Source organism: Dendrobates tinctorius, unplaced genomic scaffold, assembly GCF_039654945.1.
Source record: "Dendrobates tinctorius isolate UK_male_01 unplaced genomic scaffold, ASM3965494v1 ptg000086l, whole genome shotgun sequence".
Taxonomy (NCBI): Eukaryota; Metazoa; Chordata; class Amphibia; order Anura; family Dendrobatidae; genus Dendrobates; species Dendrobates tinctorius.
Window position 1 is genome coordinate 22,178,799 of NW_027361754.1, and position 27,126 is coordinate 22,205,924.

General features: G+C 43.7%; 1 protein-coding gene across 4 annotated transcripts in view; it reads right to left on the minus strand.

The window, feature by feature from the left end:
- POU2AF2 (POU class 2 homeobox associating factor 2) overlaps positions 1-27,126 on the minus strand; it is a 144,737-nt gene that overhangs the window by 96,517 nt on the left and 21,094 nt on the right. The window lies entirely within an intron of this gene.

Genomic DNA, 27,126 nt, shown 5'->3' on the forward strand with positions numbered 1-27,126 from the left:
CTTGTGCGTTATTTGATTTTCACATGTTTGTACACCTTCCCCCTGAACCCCTACCCTATGTTTTCAAATTAAAAAAAACTTTTTGTATCTTAAATATTGACTATTACTTGGGCCTTTTTGATCTTCGTTTTTTTTCATGTGAAAAAAAGTGCATATAAATAGCTTCCGAACCCTGGCTTTTACCTAGTTTATTCACCCTTATCGCTGTAGATCAGGCACTTTTCAGATGAATATATTCATTTAGTAATTTTTTAAATTTTAGTAATTCAATTACATTTTTGTTACAAGACTGCCCATTTAAATCGTGTACGAACTTTCAAACAATTTCATTTAATTTTATAGATACCGTGAGAAATAGACGATCTGTAAATCACTTTTACAAGTCATGTTAACTGAGCCACAAAATAAATCACTATAGAGTGTTCACTAGGTGTCTCCCTTCCCTTACTGTCCACTGCCTGTTAAGTGTAATCCAGCACCAGAGATCTCACACTGCTCAGTACAACCTGCAGCTGTCAGTCAGAGACTGAATACATTTGCACGTGTAAGGAGGTGGCAGGGAACCTCACTTGCCTCCTCACTCCTACACACCGAGCCCATGCGGCACCTCAATGTTCCCTCATGTTTACATTGTTATGCTGTGTATTGATGTGTAGTGTGCTGTATATGCTATGTAACTGCTTTTGTATATAGTTCTCAGGGACAGAAGGAGTTAAGAAGGGGGCCGGTCCAACAGGTTTACAGGGAGGGATTTCCTGTTCCTGTAGCAGAGCCCAGGCAGGCTTGCCAGGGCAGGACACTCTTCACAGCCTGGAACAGAAAGTACCCCGGTTGAGGGAATGCAAGCTGCCACAGACTGTCAGGAACTGTACTGTGGGAATGTCTCCAGGAGGACTCTTATGGTTCTCAAATCTGGATGGGAGCCATTGATGCTGAGCAGCCTCCAGAAGTTGCGGGGACAGAGCAGGAAGCATTGTGTTTACAGTAAATTTTTCCCGTTGAAACACAACTGTGGCCTGTGGTGTTTTCCTGGATACTCATCCCCAGTGGCTGAAGTGAGCGTGTCAGGAAGGTAACTGACTGTGCCACAGGTCTGGGACTTTATTTGTCTTTACATGTGCAAGGGCACGGGGTGCTCACTGACTGTCTTACTAAACTTGGCCATGACTACCACCCCATGCCCCCTTGTTGCACAACCATGACTCAAATGCTTTTAATATTCATTTAATTTTAATGCAGCCATTCCAACTTCAGTTTTCAATGTGAGTACACCAGCATCATTAGGTCCAAGAATTATTTAATAATGCATTTGTATTGTTAAATCTGGAGACAGATACTTTGTCTTATTTGGCACCAATTTTTAATTAGCATGCCATGTAGTTATGTCTGAGTTCTTTGGGCTTCTGAGTTCACATCTCCAACCACTGACCATTATTTAATCAGAACTGATTCTCGTGATTTGCATTTTGAGAATTGTTCCCATGTACGAGACTTTGTAGAGAAATCGAAAAAAATGCAGTGCAGAATTTTAATCAGAAAAGCAGTATGGGGAATGTCCGTAATTGAATTTCAGTATCAACCAGCAGAATTGTGAATGCAGCTCTGGGTTATAGCATATATATATATATTATTTGACATTTGTGTCACTTTATGTGGTAAGAACACTGGAATATTTCAACATATCCCAGTGATTTTGAGACTGATTTTTCGCAATGCGTTGTATTTTAAGTCAATATATTTTGTGCTTATTTATAAAAATATCAGACATTTTCCAAAATGGGACTAAAGAGGAATCCCCCACGTTTTTAACCCTCTAGACGCCGTAGTCACTATTGATAGCAGCATCTAAGGGGTTAAACAGCCATGATCGGGGCTAACACCGATCGTGACTAATGCAGCAGGGTGTCAGCTATAGTGTACAGCCGACAGCTGCTGCGTTTCACCCGTTGGGAGACGCTGTTCACTTATATCTTAGGTCCGGAAAAAGACGCATTGGTGGTTACTAAGGTGAGAGGAATTGCAGGCTCAATGTCAGTCAGTGGGGGACAAACAGGAACTGCTACCATTGTAAAATGGCACATAGTTGTATTACAGTGCCAGCATTATTGATCCCGTAAGGTGTCAGTCATAATGATCCCATACAGTGATAGTTATATTGGCCCCACCCCATAGAGTGCTCACCATAGTGGTCCCATAAGATGCTAGCCGTAGTGATCTCATAAGGTGCTAGCCATAGTTGCCCATATGTGCGCTCACCATAGTGGTCCTATAAGGTGCTAGCCATAGTGGTCCTATAAGGTGCTCACCATAGTGGTCCTACAAGATACTAGCCATAGTCGTCCTATAAGGTGCTAGCCATAGTGGTCCTATAGGTTGTTAACCATATTGATCCCATAGAGTGCTAACCATTGTGGTCCCATAAAGTGCTCACCATAGTGGTCCCATAGGACGCTTGCAATAGTGGTCTCATAGGGTTCAAGCTACAGTATAGTTGTCCCACACACTGCTAGCCATAGTGGTCCTATAAGGTGGTTCCATTTAGAGCTTATCATTATGGTTCTACACAGTGTTAATAATAGTAGCCTTATACAGTGCTAATCATAACTGTCCCACAAGGGCTGCCCGTAGTGGTCCCATAGACTGTGGTCCCATAGAAGTCTACCTATATTGGTCCAGTACGATGCAAGTTGTGGTTCTCATACAATATTAGCCATTGTAGTCCCATACCCCATACAGTTACCCATAATCTAATATCCTTATTCCATCCACAGTCAGGGTCTGTACTACAGCAGGCTTGGACCTTATACATTTACAATTTACTTATTACATGACAGCCCTATATAGAAACAAAACTGATCAACAAGTCATATTGTTAAAAGAATATTCAACTAAGGACATTCTTCATCTTCTACAGGAGAGCAGACGTACGACCACTGCTTAGATAAATTCAACTCCTCTATTCTAGTGATTGGGAGGGTCCTATCAATGGCTCCAGAACCCCCAACCGTAATTAAACATTTTACCTGTTGTCTGTATAGATTCACCCCTTTAATATTCAAAGTAAGTCTACTCAGGGTTGGTCTGGCCCAGCAGACTAAAGAAGGGTCCATGTTCTTATATAGTAATGGGTGGCCAAGATTCTGCTGTAATAATCAGGGGGCACTGTATTCTTGATCCTCCTCATCTGATGGCCAAAGAACAGCTATGAAAACAATAATTTCTCTGGATGATCTGCCCTGTTGCACATTACACAGATTGATTTAAGTGGTAAACGTGTAATGCTCCATTTATCTTTTGGTGGTGCTGAAGGGAAACCGAAGACTCACTGCCTAGTTTTAACCAGATATTGTCACAGGGTTACCGCAATGGAGTGGAGACAGAAGAATGCAGCGTCTGGTTGCTCCTACTCCGGCGCTGAGAAGAAGCACTTCTCTGGTTTATTAAATGTTTATTTCTTCCAGCAGCACAGGGGTTAAATAGCCATGTTAGAAATCCCTGTTCTCAGCTGTGCTAAGTTAGCCACTCCTTTTCCCTATATAATCTTGGGCTCTATTACTAATCCTTGTCAGAGTTAGCTTTTGCTGCATGGCTAAAGGAGGGAGATAAGTTGGTATGAGGAGAGCTGGAGGAGTTATGAGCGACTGCTATTTGGTTTGTATGTGTGGTAATTCCTTATCCTTCTCTATTTTGGTTTCCTCCCCTTCCTACACACCCGATGCATTCCTCTGTAATATGTGAGTATTTTGTGTGTGTGTAGTTTTCAGTTACCCTGGTTGGTGTACTGCGGTGCACAGTAGTGCCCTCTCTTTCCTGGGTGGGGGAAGGGGACAGACGAAGGGCTAACAAGTAAGGAGGTCTGGCTTCTTCGCCATCTGAAGTATCGCTGGGAACAGGGCAAGCTAGGGCAGCCCCTAGTGTTAGGGCCAGGAAAGGTGCCCCTAGTCCCAGTTCACCCGACAGCTGTGTCATAACACATATATTGATTGCTGGCCGTCCGGTGGGGAGACACTTGGTTATCAATTTATTGTTAAGGAATCCTTTTGCCAAAAGTGGAGAAGCCCTTTGTAAAAGTTGTCCACAACTTTGGTACAAATTAACAATCAGCCCAGGCTTGTGTAAAAAATAATTAAAAAAAAGATATGCAGCTACTAGGCCCCTGCTGCCATTGTTTTTTGCCACTCTCCTAGCTTTGCCTTCCAATGGAGAGCATCAGGTGACCGCTGGAGCCAGTCAGCAGCCACTGACTGATTGCAGTGGTCATCTTCCCCTTGATCTGGAAGAAAGAGCTAAGGGAGCATTTGTTCTGGATCAGATAGAACATAACTACAGCCAATCAGTGGCCATTGGTCATCCCACATTATCGCTGGAAGAGAAAATCAGGAGATCACAATGGACCCCGACAGCAGTACAGCAGCAGGACAGGAGTGCAGTAGGTCAGTACAATTTTTTTATTCTTAAGTCACAAAGGTCCCATTATTGACCCTTTTGTACAGCGCCTGTATTCACATTCCTGACCAGGCCATTTTTTTCATTTCGGACCCTGTCACTTTATGAGTTAAGATATCTGGAACTCTTCAACGTGTCCCAATGGTTCTGAGATTGCTTTTTCGTGACACAGTGTACTTCATGTTAGTGGTAAATTTAGATTGATTTTTTTTGCGTTTATTTGTTGAAATATTGGAAATTTGGAGAAAATTTTGAACAATTCGCAATTTTCAAACCTTTAATTTTTACGCTCTTAAACCAGATCAGTATATCACACAAAATAGTTAATAAACAACATTAACTACGTCTACTTTTCTATCAGCCAAATTTGGGAAACTTAATTTTTTTGGTAGGAAGCTAGAAGGGTTAAAAGTTTATCAGCAATTTCTCATTTTTCCCAAAAAATTTACAAAATTATTTTTTTTTTAGGGACCACATCTCATTTTGAAGTGACTTTGAGGGGCCTATATAACAGAAAATACCCAAAAGTGACACCATTCTAAAAACTACACCCCTCAAGGAGCTCAAAACTACATTCAAGAAGTATATGTTGCGGACGCCATGTCAAACTTGCGTAGCCCCTGACATGCCAAAACAGAAACCCCCACAAGGGACTCCATTTTGAAAACTACACTTCTCGAGGAATTCATCTAGGGGAGTAGTGAGCATTAACCCTCAGGCGATTCACAGCATTGTATAACTTTGGGCTGAATAAATGAAGTATTATATACACAGTGGGGCAAAAAAGTATTTAGTCAGTCAGCAATAGTGCAAGTTCCACCACTTAAAAAGATGAGAGGCGTCTGTAATTTACATCATAGGTAGACCTCAACTATGGGAGACAAACTGAGAAAAAAAAAAAATCCAGAAAATCACATTGTCTGTTTTTTTTTCATTTTATTTGCATATTATGGTGGAAAATAAGTATTTGGTCAGAAACAAGCAATCAAGATTTCTGGCTCTCACAGACCTGTAACTTCTTCTTTAAGAGTCTCCTCTTTCCTCTACTCATTACCTGTAGTAATGGCACCTGTTTAAACTTGTTATCAGTATAAAAAGACACCTGTGCACACCCTCAAACAGTCTGACTCCAAACTCCACTATGGTGAAGACCAAAGAGCTGTCAAAGGACACCAGAAACAAAATTGTAGCCCTGCACCAGGCTGGGAAGACTGAATCTGCAATAGCCAACCAGCTTGGAGTGAAGAAATCAACTGTGGGAGCAATAATTAGAAAATGGAAGGCATACAAGACCAGTGATAATCTCCCTCGATCTGGTGCTCCACGCAAAATCCCACCCCGTGGGGTCAGAATGATCACAAGAACGGTGAGCAAAAATCCCAGAACCACGCGGGGGGACCTAGTGAATGAACTGCAGAGAGCTGGGACCAATGTAACAAGGCCTACCATAAGTAACACTACGCCACCATGGACTCAGATCTTGCAGTGCCAGATGTGTCCCACTGCTTAAGCCTGGACATGTCCGGGCCCGTCTGAAGTTTGCTAGAGAGCATTTGGATTATCCAGAGGAGTTATGGGAGAATGTCCTATGGTCTGATGAAACCAAACTGGAACGGTTTGGTAGAAACACAACTTGTCGTGTTTGGAGGAAAAAGAATACTGAGTTGCATCCATCAAACACCATACCTACTGTAAAGCATGGTGGTGGAAACATCATGCTTTGGGGCTGTTTCTCTGCAAAGGGGCCAGGACGACTGATCCGGGTACATGAAAGAATGAATGGGGCCATGTATCGTGAGATTTTGAGTGCAAACCTCCTTCCATCAGCAAGGGCATTGAAGATGAAACATGGCTGGGTCTTTCAACATGACAATGATCCAAAGCACACCGCCAGGGCAACGAAGGAGTGGCTTCGTAAGAAGCATTTCAAGGTCCTGGAGTGGCCTAGCCAGTCTCCAGATCTCAACCCTATAGAAAACCTTTGGAGGGAGTTGAAAGTCCGTGTTGCCAAGCGAAAAGCCAAAAACATCACTGCTCTAGAGGAGATCTGCATGGAGGAATGGGCCAACATACCAACAACAGTGTGTGGCAACCTTGTGAAGACTTACAGAAAACGTTTGACCTCTGTCATTGCCAACAAAGGATATATCACAAAGTATTGAGATGAAATTTTGTTTGACCAAATACTTATTTTCCACCATAATATGCAAATAAAATGAAAAAAAAAACAGACAATGTGATTTTCTGGATTTTTTTTTCTCAGTATGTCTCCCATAGTTGAGGTCTACCTATGATGTAAATTACAGACGCCTCTCATCTTTTTAAGTGGTGGAACTTGCACTATTGCTGACTGACTAAATACTTTTTTGCCCCACTGTATATATATCACAAAACTCAAGATAAAAAGCGGACGGCACCGCTGTTACCGTGTGACTTCAAATGATGTGCGGCATACAGAAGCCCAGCAGCTGGGAATCTCGGGTGCCAGACCTGGAAACAGTCAATCCTGGGAATCCATGCAAAGAGAAGAGGTCGCACTCATCGAGATGGAAGTTTCACTGATTTATTGACATATCATGAACATGTCAAGTCGGGGGAGTGACATAAGGAGTGCAAGAAAGGCTGACAACGGCCGTTTCACGCTGCTCGAGCGCTTCAACGGGTCCGTATATATATTTTTTGTGGGGAATAGATAGCTCAGCTGGGATCTTTGCTTTGGCACAAGCGTGTGGCTATGAAGTCACTTCAGCAGACTAGCAAGTTCCACATGAATATGGCCACGGCATATTTATTGTGCACACTTGTTATTCAATGTTACACATGCCAAACATGAAATAAAACATCTAAGGCCGTCTGGCCACTAACTAACAATAGCAGGCTAACTACAAAATAAACCTATATAACAGCAAAGAAGTCCATGTAATCTTACTGTGTCAGCTCCCAGCTCAGCAGACGAGAGACAGAGATCCCAGCTCCTCCTGATTATATCAGCTGCACCAGTCAGGAAACCAAAACCTGGATTGAATAAGTGGAGGGGGAACTACCAGTCCTTTCCATGCTGATCACTAAGGAAACCAGGACTGGATTACAGTGAAATAAACTGGCTTCATCATCAGTACAGGGAGACATATGAAATGAAACGGGGAGAAATACCTGTTTTCTAGTACCTCTCCCCTTGGCACCTCACACACCCCCCTCCTCTGTTCGAGCCCGTGGGGTCGGACACGAAGAGTCACCAAGCAGTGTGTTCTAGACAATGCATCTGTGCTCAACGGAAAATTTAAACCCTTGTAATGCTAAGAACCAGTGTGTCACCCGCGCATTGCCTTCTTTTGCCTGGGACATCCACGTTAGGGGCGAATGGTCCGTCACTAGTCTAAACTGGCGACCTAGTAAATAATAGCGCAAGGTGCACTGGGCCCATTTCACAGCCAGGGCTTCCCGCTCAACTACACTGTAGTTCTTTTCTGCCCTCGTAAGCTTTCTGCTTAGATAGACCACTGGGTGTTCCTCGCCGTTTACTTCTTGAGACAAAACCGCGCCGAGGCATCCGTTTGGACAATAAACTCCCGTTTAAAGTCTGGTGCAACCAACACTGGTTGGTCACAGAGGACTGTTTTCAATCGCTGAAAGGCCTCCTCTGCTTCTGTGTTCCACTTTATTGTGACAGATTTCGACCCCTTAGTAAGATCTGTGAGAGGAGCTGCGATAGTCGCAAAATGTTTGATGAACCGCCTATAATAACCAACGATCCCTAAAAAAGCCCCAACCTGTTTTTTGGTTACCGGTCGTGGCCAATTTTGAATAGCGTCCACTTTATTGGCTTGAGGCTTCACGACGCCTCTCCCTATGCTATATCCCAGATAGCGAGCCTCTTCCAATCCCAACGTACATTTCTTGGGATTGGCAGTCAACCCAGCTGTTTTTAGGGAGTCTAAGATGGCTTGTACTTTTGACAAATGCGTGTCCCAGTCATCGCTAAAGATAATGATATCATCCAAGTACGCGGATGCATACTGGCCATGGGGTTTTAGGACAATATCCATTAGACGTTGGAAGGTGGCTGCGGCACCATGCAACCCAAATGGCATATCTCGGTACTGGAATAATCCCTGGGGCGTAACAAAGGCAGTTTTCTCTTTGGCTGATTCCGTGAGGGGAATCTGCCAATAACCTTTTGTTAAGTCAATAGTGGATATGTACCTGGCTGAACCCAGTCTCTATCAGTTCATCGACTCTTGGCATCGGGTAGGCATCGAATTTCGATACTTCATTTACTTTCCGAAAATCGTTACAAAATCGGATAGTCCCATCGGGTTTGGGCACCAGTACGATTGGGCTAGCCCAATCACTCCGGGACTCCTCAATGACCCCGAGCTCTAACATCTTCTTCACTTCCTGGGAAATGGCTTGTCTTCGAGCCTCCGGAATTCGATATGGTTTTAGCCGTACCCACGCCTGTGGATCAGTAACAATGTCATGTTTAATTAGGTGAGTCCGGCCAGGAAGTTCCGAGAAAATATCTGCGTTCCTCCGTATGAACTCCCTGGTCTCTCGTTTTTGGCTTTCGGATAGCGTGTCTGCAATACCCACTTCTGGCAGAGCTACCTGGGGGTCCTTTACCTTAGAAGGTGGTGCCCCTCGAGGCCCATTCAAGGGCAGCTCCTGCCACCAGACTCTCCCTGTCCCGCCAGGCCTTAAGCAAGTTTATGTGGTATATTTGTTCGGGCTTTCTCTTGTCTGGTTGGTGTATCTTATAGTTTACTTCACCTATTCGTTCCAGCACTTCGTATGGTCCCTGCCATTTCACAAGAAATGTATTCTCTACGGTAGGCACCAATACCAACACCCTGTCTCCGGGTTGAAAGACTCGTGTTTTTGCCGCTCGGTTGTATACCATGCTTTGGGCATGTTGTGCGCGCTCTAAACACTCTTTAACTATTGGCATAACTGCTGCAATTCGGTCCGGAATATGTGTTATGTGTTCAATTACACTGCGATAAGGAGTCACCTCTTGTTCCCAAGTCTCCTTGGCAATATCTAACAGGCCTCTAGGACACCGCCCATAAACCAACTCAAAAGGTGAAAAGCCTGTGGAGGATTGGGGTACCTCACGTATAGCGAACAGGAGGTATGGTAGTAGGGCATCCCAATCTCTCCCGTCCTTATCCACCACCCTTTTCAACATTCCCTTTAAGGTTTTGTTAAAGCGCTCCACCAAACCGTCAGTCTGAGGGTGATATACTGAGGTACGCAAATGGGAGATTTTTAGTAGTTTACATAAATCCTTAAGTATACGAGACATAAAGGGGGTCCCTTGATCCGTAAGTATCTCTTTCGGAATGCCGGTGCGGGAAAACATATTAACCAGCTCCTTTGAAATTGATTTCGCATTGGCATTCCGCAAGGGCACTGCTTCGGGATAACGCGTGGCGTAATCCAATACTACCAAAATGTACTGATGACCCCTGGCAGATTTAACTAATGGACCGACTATATCCATTGCTATCCTCTCGAAGGGCACCTCTATTATTGGTAAGGGCACTAAGGGGCTTCTAAAATGTGACATAGGTGCGGTCAATTGACACGTAGGACGACCGACAGTACTGGGTCATGTCTCCCACTAGACCCGGCCAAAAGAAACGTTGCAGAATACGGTGTTTTGTCTTTTCTACTGCCAGGTGTCCTCCCAAGGGATGTTTATGTGCCAACTCCAAAACTACCTGGCGAAAGGACTTAGGTACCACTAGTTGTTCTACCACCACCCCTCGCACCTTGTCTATGTGATACAACATATCCTGCTGCACCGCCACGTGTGGGAACTCGCTTTGAGCCCCTGGGTACAATGGTCTTCCCTCGGAGACCTTTATGTTTTCCCACGCCCTTGCTAGAGTAGGATCCTGGTGCTGAGCAGTCCCGAACTTACCACGGGCCACCTCAAGATCAGGCATTTCTAAAACATCCTCTAGCTGGTCTGCCTCGCCTGCATACACAGCCAGAGGAGAGTCCGCAGATTCTAGTACTTCCTCTGAGATGGGTTCTCCGTCGTCTTGCTGCAATGGTTCAGGGGCTAGCTCCAGAGTACAGTCTTCAACTAGAGGGTTCATGCCACTTTTGAAGTTCCACAAGTCCCAAAATAAGGGAAAGTCTCTCCCCAGGTTTACACTGTGTCCCATAGACTATGACTGCCGCCTGATGTCTTTTGGTCCCTACTGGCGTGGCAAGAGTAACCCAGGCAGTGGGGTAGTTCTTAGCATCCCCATGGATGCAACTAATGCCCACGGTTAAGTTCGTTAGGGCGCTAGAGTCCACCAAACTGGCATGTACCAAAGTTACTTGACTGCCGGAATCCAAGACTGCATTCACACTATAACCGTCAACCTCGACGTGGCACACGTGTTGTTCATTTCCCGTGAGGGTCTCCGCCACACAGACTGACTGCACATATAATGAAAGACGCCTCATAGCGTTACAGTCCATTGGCTCTGTAGTCATTGGGCAGTTAGCTGCTACATGGCCAAGCCCGCAACATCGCCAACATTGTATAGGCCCTTGTCTCCTCGATGGAGATCCCAGACGAGGTCTGCTGGCTTGATGTGAGCCCGTACCACCTCCATAGTCCTTTGTAGGTCTGCTACCCTTCATTATGACGTTCTCTTCTTTTGAAGATGAAGTAGGTTTTGCAGGACTCTCCAGCGATTTCTTGGGGAGCCAGTGGGGTGCTAACGTCCCTTGGAGTAGGCTTTCAGAAGCATTGTAGCGTTCGACCATATTCACCAACTCGTCAGCGGTAGTTGGGTCACCCTGTCCAACCCACCTCTGGATCTTAGCGGGTAAGGACCGCCGGTACTTGTCTAGAACACGCTCCACCATCTGTGTGGACGTCAAAGCCTATGGTTGCAGCCATTTTTTTACTAGATGGATGAGATCATGCATTTGTGAGCGGGATGGCTGATGCTCCACAAAATTCCATATATGCACCCTCTGTGCACGTACATACGTGTTTACTCCCAGCCTTGCCAGGATTTCACCTTTGAGTTTGATATAGTCCATAGCATCCGCTCCACTCAGATCGTAATAGGCCTTTTGTGGATCTCCGCTCAGAAATGGAGCAACTACCTCAGCCCATCTGTCCATAGAATCATAGAATCGTAGAGTTGGAAGGGACCTCCTGGGCCATCTGGTCCAACCCCCTGCTCAAAGCAGGATTCGCTAAATCATCCCAGTCAGATGTCTGTCCAGCCACTGTTTGAAGACTTCCATTGAAGGAGAACTCACCACTTCTTGTGGCAGCCTGTTCCACTCATTGATCACTCTGTCAAAAAGTTTTTTCTAATATCTAATCTGTGTCTCCTCCCATTCAGTTTCATCCCATTGCTTCTAGTCTTTCTTTGTGCAAATGAGAATAAAGTTGATCCTTCTACAATGTGACAGCCCTTTAGATATTTGTAGACAGCTATTAAGTCTCCTCTCAGTCTTCTCTTTTGCAAACTAAACATTCCCAAATCCTGCAACCTTTCCTCATAAGACAGGGTTTGCAGACCGGTCACCATTCTGGTCGCTCTTTTCTGAACTTGCTCCAGTTTGTTGATGTCTTTTTTAAAATGTGGTGCCCAAAACTGGACACAATATTCCAGATGAGGTCTGACCAAAGAGGAGTAGAGGGAAATAATGACTTCACGTGATCTAGACTGTATGCTTCTGTTAATACATCCTAGAATTGCATTTGCCTTTTTTGCTGCTGCATCACACTCATATTCAGTCTGTGATCTATTAGTATACCCAAGTCTTTTTCACATGTGCTGTCACTTAGCCCTATTCCTCCCATTCTATATATGCTTTTTTCATTTTTATTGCCCAGATGTAGTACTTTGCATTTCTCCCTGTTAAAAACCATTGTGTTAGTTGCTGCCCACTTTTCCAGTTTATTTAAATCTTTTTGAATCCTCTCTCTCTTCTCTAGTATTAGCTATCCCTCCTAGCTTTGTGTCATCAGCAAATTTAATCAGTTTACCCTCAATTCCTTCATCTAAATCGTTGATAAAGATGTTGAACAATACAGGGCCCAGGACAGAGCCCTGTGGTACCCCACTTGAGACATTCTTCCAACTGGATGTGCAGCCATTTACGACCACTCTTTGGGTCCGATCACTAAGCCAGTTATGAATCCACCTAATAGTTGCCTTGTCCATTCCATACTTAATCATTTTTTCAATAAGGATTGTATGAGAGACTTTGTCAAATGCTTTGCTGAAGTCAAGATATACTATATCTACAGCATTTCCTTGATCCACCCAATCAGTGATACCGTCATAGAAGGAAATTAAGTTAGTCTGACATGACTTATTAGTTACAAACCCATGCTGACTCTGTTTAATCACTTCATTCTTATCCAGGTATTGACATACATGTTGTTTAATAATTTGTTCAAAGATCTTTCCTGGTATAGAAGTCAGACTCACCGGCCTATAGTTGCTTGGGTCCACCTTCTTCCCCTTTTTGAAGATAGGAACAACATTTGCTCTTCTCCAGTCTTCTGGCACTTCTCCTGTTCTCCAAGAATTTTCAAAGATTATGGAGAGGGGTTCAAAAATTTCTTCTGCTATCTCCTTCAGTACTCTGGGGTGTAATTCATCTGGACCTGGAGACTTGAATTCATTTAGGTTAGCTAAGTGTTTCCTCACTATCTTTCTGTTTATAGATATCCTGGATTCTTCTATTCCCTTAATAGGACAGTGAATAACAGTTGATGTTACATTTCCTTTCTGAGAGAAAACACATGCAAAATAGGAATTTAAAAGTTCAGCCTTCTCAACATCCTGTCTTACCATTTCATCATTTTCATCCTGTAAAAATCCTATAGCATCTTTGACTTTTCTTTTACTTTTGACATATCCCCAAAATCCTTTATTATTGCTTTTGACATCTCTTGCAAGCCTCAATTCATTTTCAGCTTTAGCTAATCTGATTTGTGCTCTGCAGGTTCTGCAGACCGCATTATATTCTTCTTTAGATATGCCTCCCTCCTTCCATTTTATAAACATTTTTTTCTTCCTTTTTAGCATGTGCTTAAGTTCTGTGTTCATCCATCCTGGTTTCCTCAAATGCTTCCTATTCTTCCCTCTTTTCGGAATTGTTAACAACTGTGCTTTGAGAATTTCATTTTTCAAGATTTCCCATCCTTCCTGGACATTTTTGTCTTTAAGGATATCCAGCCATTGGATCCCTCCAATTCTCTCTTTCTGAATCCCTTAAAATCTGCCTTTCTGAAATCTAACCTTGATGTCTGAGTCTTCACAGGTCTTCCACCTCTAGTTATCCAAAATTCTAAAATAGCATGGTCGCTACCTCCTAGGGTCCCAGCCACTTTTACCTCCTCAACCATTTCCTCCCTGTTTATAAGGATTAGATCCAAGGTAGCAGTTCCCCTTGTTTTCTCCCTTACCTTTTGGAAGATAAAGTTGTCAGCAAGAGAGGATAAGAATTTCCTTGACCTGTTAGTTTTGCCTGAGAGAGAGATTCCCAACAAATTTCTGGATAGTTGAAATCTCCCATGACAACTATGTCATATTTTTTGGAGAACTTGGCCATTTGATGCATAAAGAGTTCATCCATATCTTCAGCTTGCACAGGCTGCCTGTAGTAAATGCCTACAATGGTGTCCTTTCCATTGTTCTGTCCTTGTATTCTTACCCAAACAGTTTCCACAGGACTCCCCGTCTCTGAAGCTTCAATCTCTGTGCAGATATACGCGTTTCTAACATACAATGCGACACCCCCTCCTCGTTTATCAAGTCTGTTTCTTGCAAATAAGTTGTATCCTTCTAGTCTTGTATTCCAATCATGTGTATCGTCCCACCAAGTTTCAGTGATTCCAATGACATCATATTTCTTTTCCTGTGTTAGTAGTTCCAATTCTCCTTGTTTGTTGCCCATGCTTTGTGCATTAGTATAGAAACATTTTAGTTGGTGTTTGGTTTCTCTTTCTCCAATATTTTTATTGATTAGATTCTTTCGTCTTTGTTCTTCCTTTCCACTTCTAATAGCAGAGTTCTCAATAGCATTTGTCAGGTGTATGGCTTTTTCTGGTCTTTTGCTTCCCTTCCCATGTTGTTCTAGTTTAAAGCTCTTCTTACAAGTGTAGCAAGGCGACTTCCAAATACATGTTTTCCAGTCTTCGTAAGGTGCACCCCATCTCTAGCAAGTAGTCCATCATATAAGTAGTTCACTCCGTGATCCAGAAATCCAAATCGTTGCTGACGGCACCATCGACGTAGCCAGTCCAGTGGTAAGTGCTCACGTTCTGCAATGCGTTCAAACACAGTGAGGTATGCTTCCACATCATCGTCTGCGGTGATTTTAAGCAAAGTCTTCTGTACGGCTTTCTGCGCACTAGCAGCGCTTTGTGCACGGTCTCCCTCATCTCGGGGTTGCCGAACCAAGGCCTGTTTTATTGCCTCCAACTGCTCTTGCTGCATCTGGTGTTGCTGCTCCAGAGCCTTCTGGAAGCAAGTATTAGTCTGCTGTTGTTGCACATTTGCTTGCAATAACTGCTTCACTAGTTCCTCCATATTACTGGACTCTTGGCTCTTCAAAAGCGCAAAAGCTTTCAGCCAGGACATACACAGCGTTTTCTCTGCAGTCACAGTCCAGCAGCCACAAGTGCCCACATTCGAAACACCATTTGTGGGGAATAGATAGCTCAGCTGGGATCTTTGCTTTGGCACAAGCATGTGGCTATGAAGTCACTTCAGCAGACTAGCAAGTTCCACATGAATATGGACACGGCATATTTATTGTACACACTTGTTATTCAATGTTACACATGCCAAACATGAAATAAAACATCTAAGGCCGTCTGGCCACTAACAATAGCAGGCTAACTACAAAATAAACCTATATAACAGCAAAGAAGTCCATGTAATCTTACTGTGTCAGCTCCCAGCTCAGCAGATGAGAGACTGAGAGATCCCAGCTCCTCCTGATTATATCAGCTGGACCAGTCAGGAAACCAAAACCTGGATTGAATAAGTGGAGGGGGAGCTACCAGTCCTTTCCATGCTGATCACTAAGGAAACCAGGACGAAATAAACTGGCTTCATCATCAGTACAGGGAGACATATGAAATGAAACGGGGAGAAATATACCTGTTTTCTAGTACCTCTCCCCTTGGCACCTCACTATAATATATATATATATATATATATATATATATATATATATATATATATATATATATATATACACACACACATATATACTGTATATATATATATATATATATATATATATATATATATATATATATTTATTTTTCAAAAGGGATAATAGAAGAAAATGAATAGTACAATTTGTTATGCAATCTCTCCTGAGTACCTAATACCACATAAATGGTCGAAAACTGCTTTTGAGGTACAGTGCAAAGCTCAGAAGGGAAGAGGTGCCTTATTGGAGTACCGATTTTGCTGTTATGGTTTGCGTGTGCCATGTCACATTGGCAAAGCCCCTGAAGTCCCAGAACAGCAGAACCCCCCGTAATGACTCCATTTTACAAACTAAACATCTCAATTACCAAAAGTCATCAAGGGGTGCAGTTGTAGTGTGGCGCTGAGCGGTAGCCGCCGGCGAGGCACTTTACGCCCCGGTGTGTTACAAGTGTGGGTCCTGGCTGGGTGTTTGTACTCTTGTTGTAAGGGCCTTATGCCTGTGCAGGTCACTTGTAGCCTGTGGTATTGGCTGGTCAGGACCGTATGTTCCACAGTTCAATAAAGGAGACTTCCGTTCAAAAATAAAGTCTTTACTGAACGGTAACTTGGAAAGGGTAACGTACAAGGTGTAGTGGGTACAAAGTCCTATGGATGCTTCCTTTACAGTATGAAGCATTCACATTCACAGAGTGTCCATCTTCTGTATATTCCAGGGCCCAGGGCCGGTGAAACACAGTTTCGTCCTACTTCATCACAACACAGCTTCTGTACTAGAGTCCTGATCAGCAAGTGTCTCTACTCGCTTAGTGGTCCTGCGTCCGTTTTCTTTATCGACTGCTTGGGACCCTCACTGGTTCCATGTACACAGTCCTATTTATGTCTGTTACCTTTGGTGTTTGCAAGCTTGGTGTGTTCGTTACTCTGGGTCCTAACCAAGGACCTTTTTCTGGAAGAATGCTCTGTCTCATTTGTTACTTCAGGATCTCGCTATTCCCCTGTCACTAGTCTCCTCTCACTCTGGTTCACCCTTAAAAGGGTTATCTGATCCAAATCGATAGCCTGCAGTCACTCTGTGTGACTGCAGACTTCTGAATCCCCCCAGCTATGCACTGTGCACTCCAGGGATTTGCCGGTTTATGAGATGGGATTGGACATTACATATGAGTTATACATACTCCCTGACAAATCTATCTAGTGGGCGTGGCCTTGCTCCATACACTTCTGTAGAGCAAGGCCGTACTCTGTCTAGTGACTCATCCAACAGTGTATAGAGTGAGGCTGCGCCCGCTGAATGGGCTGTGGCCATAATATGTATAACTTATACATACCCTCCGGTCCTAGCTCAGAAACCAGCAAATCCCTGCAGTGCACAGTGCATGCACTGAGGGATTCATAAGTCTGCAGTCACTCAGAGTGACTACAGTCTTATTGATTTGGACTGGACAACCCCTTAAAGGCTGCTCTGCGCCTCTTACTCGAATTTGAACTCAAACTTTAACTTTAACAAACTAACTACAGGAAGTGGTCTGTTTCCCTAACACTTAGGCTAAGTGCACACGTTGCAGAAAATTTCTGCACAAAAACCTGAATCCCTTCCAGGAAACAGCACCTATTTTTCCGAAGCGGTTTTTGCGCGGTTTTGATGCGTTTTTTACCGCAGCGGTTTCTAAATGCATGGGAGAAGCCAAAACCGCGGAAAAATCCGCAAAATTAATGAGCATGCTGCGTTTTTTACCGCGATGCGTTTTTTTCGCGGTAAAAAACGCATCAATGTGCACAAAAACTGCAAAATGCATAGAAATGACTGTGCAGCTTATTTTTAGCGGTTTTATAGTGAAAACCGCGGTAAAAAACGCTGTGTGTGAACACAGCCTAAGTCCCTTCCACTATGTGCTAGTCCCAAACATTAACTCTATCCTATCTTATCCTATGGGTAAATATCTACATTCTATACTACTTATCTTATACACTATGCCTTACTCGTTCACATCCTACATTATACATTACACATGGCAGATTACATCATAATATACTTACAATGATGCAGCTATCATTACACAGTTATCAGATTGACACCACAGATGTGTCATAGAATTTATACCATTGGGCATTTAAGAAAGAAAATATTTACATTTTACATAACATTTGGGATTATATTTATCCTGCGTTCTACGCTAAGCACTTACATCGGGGTTTCCATCTAAATCTCTGAGTGACGTGACAGAGGAAACCCCCCTGAGGGATCCATTCACTATAATTAGGCAGCAGAGTTACTCTGGGACTCCATCTGGCTGTGGCTGAAGGCACTTTTATGCTTACCTAAAAAGACGGACACCACCAGATCACAGGCCAGACAGAGTCCATAGTGCCTCCATCTGCCTTATTATAGGTAATCTTTCGCTGGGGGTTCCGTCTGATTCCTGTATTTCAGAGATTTACTCTAATGCAAGTGCTCAGCATAGAGCGCAGGATAAATGTGCCCAGAGCCTTACTGCGATCTTTGGGAGGTAGAATGAAAAAATCAACAGCAGGTGAAAAATTGGTTTCATTTTTACGCCATTTCTCGTGCGGTATAAGTGATTAAGCAACTTTGTTCTTCATTCTGATGCGATTACAGCGATACCAGATTTATACTTTATTATGCTTGGCTGCTGTCACACACTAAAACATCATCATATTTTGAGAGCTATAATTTTTCCATATTTCTGCTGACAGAGTCATATGATGGCTTGGTTTTTTGGGGGATGAGTTGATGTTTTTATTGATACTATTTCTGGGCACATGATGTTTTTTGATCACTATTTATTCAGATTTTTGGAAGGCAGAATGAACAAACAATTGCAATTTAGAATTTTACTCTTCGCCACGACAGCACCCACTGGAGGTATCGGATCCGCCCATTTGGAACAGGAAACCCTACAGGAAAGATAAAAGGGGCGGTCCGCCTTTCCTCCTCAGTTTTGGTTTCCTGTTCCAAATGGAGCAGGATCCTGCAGGATCTTACCTGGGCCATGCATCCGCCTGTGCGGTCTCTTCGGGAACGGCAGGGGCTGCGGTCCGGAAGCAGCGTCGGGGGAGACTCCGTTTGACGGCTCCCCCCTCGTCTGGTGGCATAGTGGTAATGGCCGGGTCCGGGGAGGGCCGCCCGGTCTTACCAGGGAGCGGGGCTGGTCTGGCATCCGGGGGATCCCCCCCCCCCATCGGTGGGGGTATAACGTGGATGGTGAGGCCATGAGCGCGCGAGCCGCGCGTGTCAATAGCGGTGGCGCGGGAGCAGGCCGGCGCCTGACGCTCCTATACCCCGGAAGTAATGGTTGAACTTCCGGGGTAAGATGGCGATGACGCGGCGCATGCGCCCTGTGACAGGGTGACTTCCGGGGGTACGATAAGTGTACAGATAAAACAGCGCTGCAGCGCTGCAACGTTGGAACATGTCGTCCCCCGCAGAGTCGCAGACCCCAGCAGGGGATTCAGCTGGGGGCAACTCCACCAGGGACCGCAGCACCAGGACAGAGACTGCCCGCAGGAGCTAGGCAGCAGAAACCCAATCCAAACCGTCTCAGCCATCCGAACCGGTATTAAGCTTCACTGGGTGAGTGTGCAAAGCAGATGCTCTACCTATTAAGCTAACCTCCTCTCCTCCCCCCCCCCTCCCCCCTCTCTTTACCTTTGACCTCCCACTTCAGTCAAAGAAAAAAGGAAAAACAAAACATAAAGAATGCGCATTATGTTCAGAGCCTCTCCCTGACTCCTACCCCAAAAAACTCTGCAAACAATGCATTAAAGAGACCAGGCAGGGGTCGACGATATCTTCTAAGGATATCCGAGCCATAATTAGGGAGGAAATACAAGCCATCAACCGCGCCAGCACTCCCGCAGAGTCCAGTCATAGAAAACAGGTCATTGTTAGTTCAGAGTCAGAGGAAGAACAGGAGTTAATCTCAGGCTCCGCATCCATGTCCTCATCATCATCCTCGGAGGTGGAAGGACGCGCATGTTTTCCACTGGACAGCGTAGATAACCTGGTAAAAGCGGTTAGAAATACTATGGGGTGTGAAGAGGAAAGGGGAGCCCAGACCACGCAGGACATTATGTTTGCGGGATTGGCAGAGAAAAAGAGGAGATCATTTCCAGTGATACCGGCAATTAAAGATCTCATCAAAAGAGAGTGGGAAAAACACGACCAGAGGGGTTTTCTCCCATCCGCTTCAAAACGGAAGTATCCGTTCACTGATGAAGATCTATTAAAATGGACTAAAATACCAAAGGTGGACGCTGTCATATCCTCCACTTCCAAACAAACCTCGATCCCGGTCGAGGACGCAGGATTGTTAGCAGACCCATTGGACCGAAAGGCTGAATCTTCGCTCAAAAGGTCCTGGGAATCCACCACCGGGGTATTTAAACCCGCAATAGCCAGCACATGTACTGCTAGGTCAATGCTGGTATGGCTAGATCAATTAGACCAGCAGATTGAGCAAAGAGTGTCAAGGGAGAAACTGCGTGCAGCCATCCCGTTGATAAGAGAGGCAGCTGCCTTTATGGCAGACGCTTCAGCGGACACCCTAAGACTGGCAGCAAGGTCGGCAGCCCTGGTGAATAACGCCAGACGCGCGCTGTGGATAAAGAGCTGGAAAGGGGATGCACAGTCAAAATCCAAAATTAGTGCAACCCCATGCGAGGGTGAGTTCCTCTTCGGAAAAGCCTTAGACGAAATTCTCGCCAAGGCAAGAGAAAGGAAAAAGGCCTTCAGTGATTCTCCCATTCCGTTTTATAGGAAAACCTTTAAAAGACGGCCATTCGGGAGAAGAAGGCAATCGGACAGAACGAGATGGGCCACGAAAGACGAAAAGCAGAAGGGTACCATCTTCAGAGGGCCAACATATAGGAGAGAAAAAAATTAAAAGTTTAGACCCACCAGTTGGGGGTAGATTAAAATTTTTTTTTACCAAGTGGGAACAGATTACGTTAAACCCATGGATTTTGAATATAATCAAGGAAGGAATAAAGATTGAATTCCTTCGGATCCCCTATGAGTTCTTTGTTATAACTCGCCTTAATTCCTCACTTCAGCAAAAGGCTCTCGAAGACGAGATTCGAGTCCTGCTAGCTAAAAAAGTTTTAGTTGACGTCCCTGAGGAACAGGGTAGAGGCTTTTACTCTCCCCTGTTTTTGGTGTCTAAACCAGACGGTACATTTAGAACCATTATTAATTTAAAGAAGCTAAATTCATTTATAAAAAATTATAAGTTCAAAATGGAATCAATCAGATCCACTATAAAGCTTCTTTTCCCAAATTGCGTAATGGCAGGGATTGATTTAAAAGATGCTTATTATCATCTCCCTATACACAACAGATTCCAGAAATACCTAAGAGTCGCAGTGGAAGTCGAGGGAAGGATTCATCATTTCCAATACGCGGCCATACCCTTCGGGCTTTCCACGGCACCAAGAATATTTACCAAGGTGATGGCAGAAGTGATGGCCTACCTTCGCCAAAAGGACACACTAATTGTGCCATATCTAGACGACTTCCTAGTAATTGGGAATTCAGTCAAACAATGTACTGAACGCGTGACTGACGCAATCTCCTCTTTTCAGAGCCTTGGCTGGATCATCAATATCCAAAAGTCCAGACTCGATCCGCAATCTCTCCAGACATTTCTAGGATTTCAACTAGATTCCTTGACCCAGAGATGTCTACTACCCCAGGTAAAAATCATCCTCACAAAACAAAAAATACAAGCAGCTATAGATAAACCACGTGTATCCTTAAGAGGAGCAATGTCACTATTAGGATCACTAAATTCTTGCACCCCGGCAGTCCGGTGGGCCCAGTACCATGTCCGTACGCTACAACACCAGATCCTCTAGGAGGATAAGCGACAGTGGTCATTTACAGAGCAAAATAACCCTGTCACAAGAAGTCTTGACTTCCCTAGAGTGGTGGTTAGACGATGATCATTTATGTTCAGGAGTTCCATGGGTTATAGTTCCATCCTGTATCGTAACCACCGATGCCAGTCCCTAGGGCTGGGGAGCCCACATAGAGAATGGGTTTTATCAGGGAAGGTGGAGTAAAGAGGAATGTGATTATTCATCTAATTTAAAAGAACTGACTGCAGTGTTCTATGTTCTATACAACTTCCTTCCGCAGCTCCAACAGAAGCATGTAAGGATCCTGTCGGACAATACCACCACAGTGGCATATATAAACAGACAAGGAGGAACTCGATCAGAGACTCTGATGTCTTCAGCGGCAAGAATTTTAAACTTAGCAGAAAACTATTTTTTGTCCCTCTCGGCCCTTCATATAAGAGGCGAGAGCAATCAAAAGGCAGACTTCCTAAGCCGTCACACTCTACGACAAGGAGAGTGGTGCCTCAATCGGAAGGTCTTCAGGGACATAGTAGCCGCATGGGGACAACCCGAGGTGGATCTTTTCGCCACAAGAGAGAACAGGCAGATAAAAACTTTTGCCTCCCTATCTCCGTCAGATCACCCAAACATACTGGATGCCTTTCTAGTTCCATGGAATTTCAACCTAGCGTATGCGTTCCCTCCATTGATCCTCCTACCTCAAGTAATTCGGAAGATCAGAGACGACAAAGCGAGAATAATCTTAATAGCACCATTCTGGCCAAAAAGACCGTGGTTTTCGTGGCTGCAGATTATGTCGATAACAGATCCTTGGGTCCTTCCGACTGCCAATCTACTCTCCCAAGGCCCCTTTTTCCACCCTCAAGTGCTCAGCTTGCACTTGACGGCGTGGAATTTGAGAGGCAGTTATTGAGGACAAGAGGATTCTCGGAGTCCTTAATTACTATACTACTACAAAGTAGAAAACAGTCCACAACCCAAATTTACACTAGAATATGGAAAAAATTTCTTCAATTCCATACAGTACCTCATGCAACAGAAGTTCCGATAATCCCAATCTTGGAATTTCTGCAGAAGGGGAAAAACTTAGGCTTAGCAGTAAATACACTGAGAGTACAAATATCGGCATTAGGAGCACTATATGGCCATAATATAGCAGGCAACAAGTGGATAACTCGTTTTATTACAGCATGTGAACGAATAGCTCCAATCCACATACCCGCCGTCCCTACATGGGATCTAAATCTGGTCTTAGACGCCCTAACGGTAGACCCCTTTGAGCCGATCGACACAATACCCTTCAAATACTTAGCACTTAAAATGGCCCTCTTAGTATCACTGACCTCAGCTAGAAGAGTGGGTGATATTCAGGCCTTGTCAATAGATCCACCTTTTTTCCAAGAATACCAAGACAGATTAGTATTAAAACCAGACCCTGCCTACCTGCCAAAAGTGGCAACAAAATACCATAGATCTCAGGAGATACTCCTCCCAACCTTCTATAAAAATCCCTCTACTCCGGAAGAGCAGAAGTTCCATACTCTGGACGTCAAAAGACCTGTCCTAAAATGTATTGAGAGGTCCAACAGTTGGAGGCAGAGCAGGGCCCTATTTGTTTCATTTCAGGGCTGTAAGAAGGGGTATGGAGTCACGAAGAGCACCATTTCCCGGTGGATCAGAGAGGCCATTCGTTTAGCCTACTCCGCAAAAAACGAAGATCCTCCAGGGAACATCAGGGCGCATTCCACCAGGGCAATGGCAACCTCTTGGGCGGAAAAGGGAGATGTTCCGATTGAAACTATATGTAAGGCGGCAGTTTGGTCATCCCCTTCTACCTTCTATAAGCACTACAGACTTGATCTTTCATCCACCTCTGACTTAAGCTTTGGCAGGACTATCCTTGTCACAGTGGTCCCACCCAGGTGATGGTCTCTGGAATCTCTCCAGTGGGTGCTGTCGTGGCGGAGTAAAAAGCCGGATTACTTACCGGTAATGCTCTTTTAATGAGTCCACGACAGCACCCGCTCACTCCCCCCCCTAAAGATATCAATAGTTAAAGTATATTAACCAAATAATGGATAAGAAAGATGTTAAAATAAGAGAACATTGCCTAATCCTTGGCGGTCCTTCTGGTACTCTGAAACGTAAAACTGAGGAGGAAAGGCGGACCGCCCCTTTTATCTTTCCTGTAGGGTTTCCTGTTCCAAATGGGCGGATCCGATACCTCCAGTGGGTGCTGTCGTGGACTCATTAAAAGAGCATTACCGGTAAGTAATCCGGCTTTTTTTTATGCCATTCACCATGTGGTAAAAGTGATAAAGCAGCTTTATTCTTTGGTTTAGTACAATTACAGTGATACCACATTTATACCTTTAATATTTTGCAGCTTTTACACAATAAAAACTATTTTATAGAAAGAACAATTGTTTTTACACCTCTATACTCTGAAAGCTATAACCTTTTTTTTTATTTTTCTGCTGATGGTTCTGTATGGCAGCTTTATTTTTGCAGGACAAGATTATGTTTTCAGTGATATTAAATTTATTTATATTTGTCTTTTTGATCCACTATTTGTTCGACAATATGATGAAAAAGCATAGTTTTTTTTTCTTTTTTACAATGTTCATTGAAGAAGTTAACTAGTGTGATGGTTTCGTAGGTCAGGTCGCTCCGGACGTGGCGATACCATATATGTGTGTCCTTTTTTTAAATTTTTTTCATTTTTACATAAATATAAAATTAATTGGTTTAATATTTTTTTCAGCGCTTTTAATTTATTTTGTGATTTTTTAAATAGTTTAAAAATGTAAACTTATTTACTATTTCACTTAGTCGCCGTATGGGACTTCAACTTTTATTCCTCTGATCACTGGTCTCATGCATTGCAATACGTATATTTTGCAATTCATGAGAACTGCCAGCTTTACACTGGCAGATCACCTGTTAGACCCTGCTGCTGGCTGGGTCTAACAGGTCATAATTTGACGTCTTTCTGCCATGACAATCCTAGGCACCTGTGATCACATCGTGGCTGTGCTGAAGGGGTGAGAGAAGGATCCCCCTCCCTCTCAAACTTCTAAATGTTACGATCACTATTGATAGTGGCATGTAGAAGATAACACAGGGTTAACATTATCAAGACCTGAGCGAATAAGTTGCCAATAATGTTGCCTGTCAGAGTCATCACTCATCACTGGAATTCCAAAGCTTGCAAGACTCCGATGGTCCCGAGCGCAGTGAGCCCACCGACTGTAGACAAATTGCGGCACTGCACGAATCCCAGCAAGCACCTACATCTATTTTTTACCGTAGGTGATCGTGAAGGGTTACATCTGCGTCAAAGTATTAAAGTATTAGTTCTTAACAGCTACTGTAAGAATAGTGGTTTTCACACATTTTTCATGAGGGTTTTAATTATAAAGTGGTGTGTAGCAACAGACTTTTTTTAATGAGTTTCCACTGTCAAAACCTCACCAAAAACCATGAAAAGAACCGTGTCAAAAACATGACTTTGTCCAAGTCATTCATACAGTGTGACAAAGCTTTTAGGTAGATACATGTAACGCATGGAAATACAAATATTTCTACCAAAAAACCTAGATCTACACAAAACAGATCACCAATAACTACAAAAAGCCTTAAACTACACAAAAATACTAAAACTACAGATCACCATTATCAACAAAAAAGCCTAAAATTACACAAAAACTAATGACAACCAATAACTACGCAAAGCCTAAAATAAAACAAAAAAACTGATACATAGGTCAAGAAAAAACGAAGCATTACATGTTGCCTCAGACTTGGCCAAAGGTTCACCTTCCAACAAGACAATGACCCTAAGCACACAGCTAAAATAATAAAGGAGTGGCTTCAGAACAACTCTGTGACCATTCTTGACTGGGCCAGCCAGAGCCCTGACCTAAACCCAATTGAGCATCTCTGGAGAGACCTGAAAATGGCTGTCCATCAACGTTCACCATCCAACCTGATGGAACTGGAGAGGATCTGCAAGGAAGAATGGCAGAGGATCCCCATTCTTCCCCAAGACTCATGGCAGTACTAGCTCAAAAGGGTGTTTCTACTCAATACTGAGCAAAGGGTCTGAATACTTATGACCATGTGATATTTAAGTTTTTCTTTTAATATATTTGCAAAACTTTCTACATTTCTGTTTTTTTCAGTCAAGATGGGGTGCAGAGTGTACATTAATGAGAAAAAATGAATTTTTGAATTTACCAAATGGCTGAAATGAAACAGTGAAAAATTTAAAGGGGTCTGAATACTTTCCGTACCTACTGTATGTATATCAATTGCCTTTCATTGGCTTAAATGGACACTGGTGGACCAGTGCCAACTCCATGGGGACGTGTGCTCTCGGGTGACAGTGGGCTTCTTGCCTTCCTCACTCTTATCATGATCTTGAAAATTGTCAAATCAGAGAACTAGTAAACCCAGGCGACCATATCTTCTGACAATATTTGACTGATGTTGGTTGACCCTGTATGGACCTCATGGCCAAGAAAGACACTCTCTGCTCTGACCCAGAAGCTCAGTTCTATTCAGACCTTCTGAAAGAGATTATACTGTATCTATCTATCTATCTATCTATCTATCATGCTCCCACTGGAGCCACAAAGCCGATATGATGCAATGTGAGAATCACTGTTTGGAGGACCCAACTTATTGGTAGGCCTATTGAGTATGATCATCTATTGTCACCTCAGGATCAGGGCATTAATAAGACAGGAAAATGTCCAAACTGGACCTTTTCTTGCATTTTAATGAAAATGTCCATGTCTGGAGACTTTAATCAGTCACTCGAACTGAAGTGCTTCAGCCTTTTGATTTGAGAGATCCGTGAAGGTTTCCTGACCAGGACCTCGATCTGTAGGTTGTCCAAGCTCAACCATCCCTTTCATTTTAATATCCAGAACCCTAATTGATCTTTCAAGCCAAGAGATAAACACGCACAGTTTATTCTCAAGCGTGACCAGAGCAATATGTGGTCCCATAGTCTTTCCTTTGAGCCTGTACATCATTCTGACCATGCTCAAGCTTTAGGCTTGAGCAATTCATGAGAACTAGGACCCCTACCTGGCTTTAGCATTTCTGAAGTACAAGGACCCTCACTGATCAACAATGCTAAATAGGGTCATCAACAAAGTAAAACCTTTTTAAAAGTTTAGCTACTCTTAGTAGGTTTCACAATACATCTCCCACCATATAGCCAGAAAGTAGTGCTGCTGCAGAACCAGACTCACTATTTGGTGGACTCAACTTGTTGGGACATTACATGCAAGGCCTGTTGAGCATGACCATCTGTAGTTTGTCCAATTTCAACCATCTCTTGCAGTTTAATTTCCAGGACCTCCATTGACCTCTCAAGTCAAGGGGTAAAAGTGCCCCAATTATGCTCAAGCATGACCAGAGCTATGGGTGGACCCATAGACATTTAATTTAGCCTGTACATCATTCTGGTCATGCTCAAGCTTTAGACCCTTGCCATTACCAATTCTAGAGGACTTGGACCCTCACTGATCAACAATGCTAAATAGAGCCTAGAACATATCAAAAACTGTAAGTCTACTCT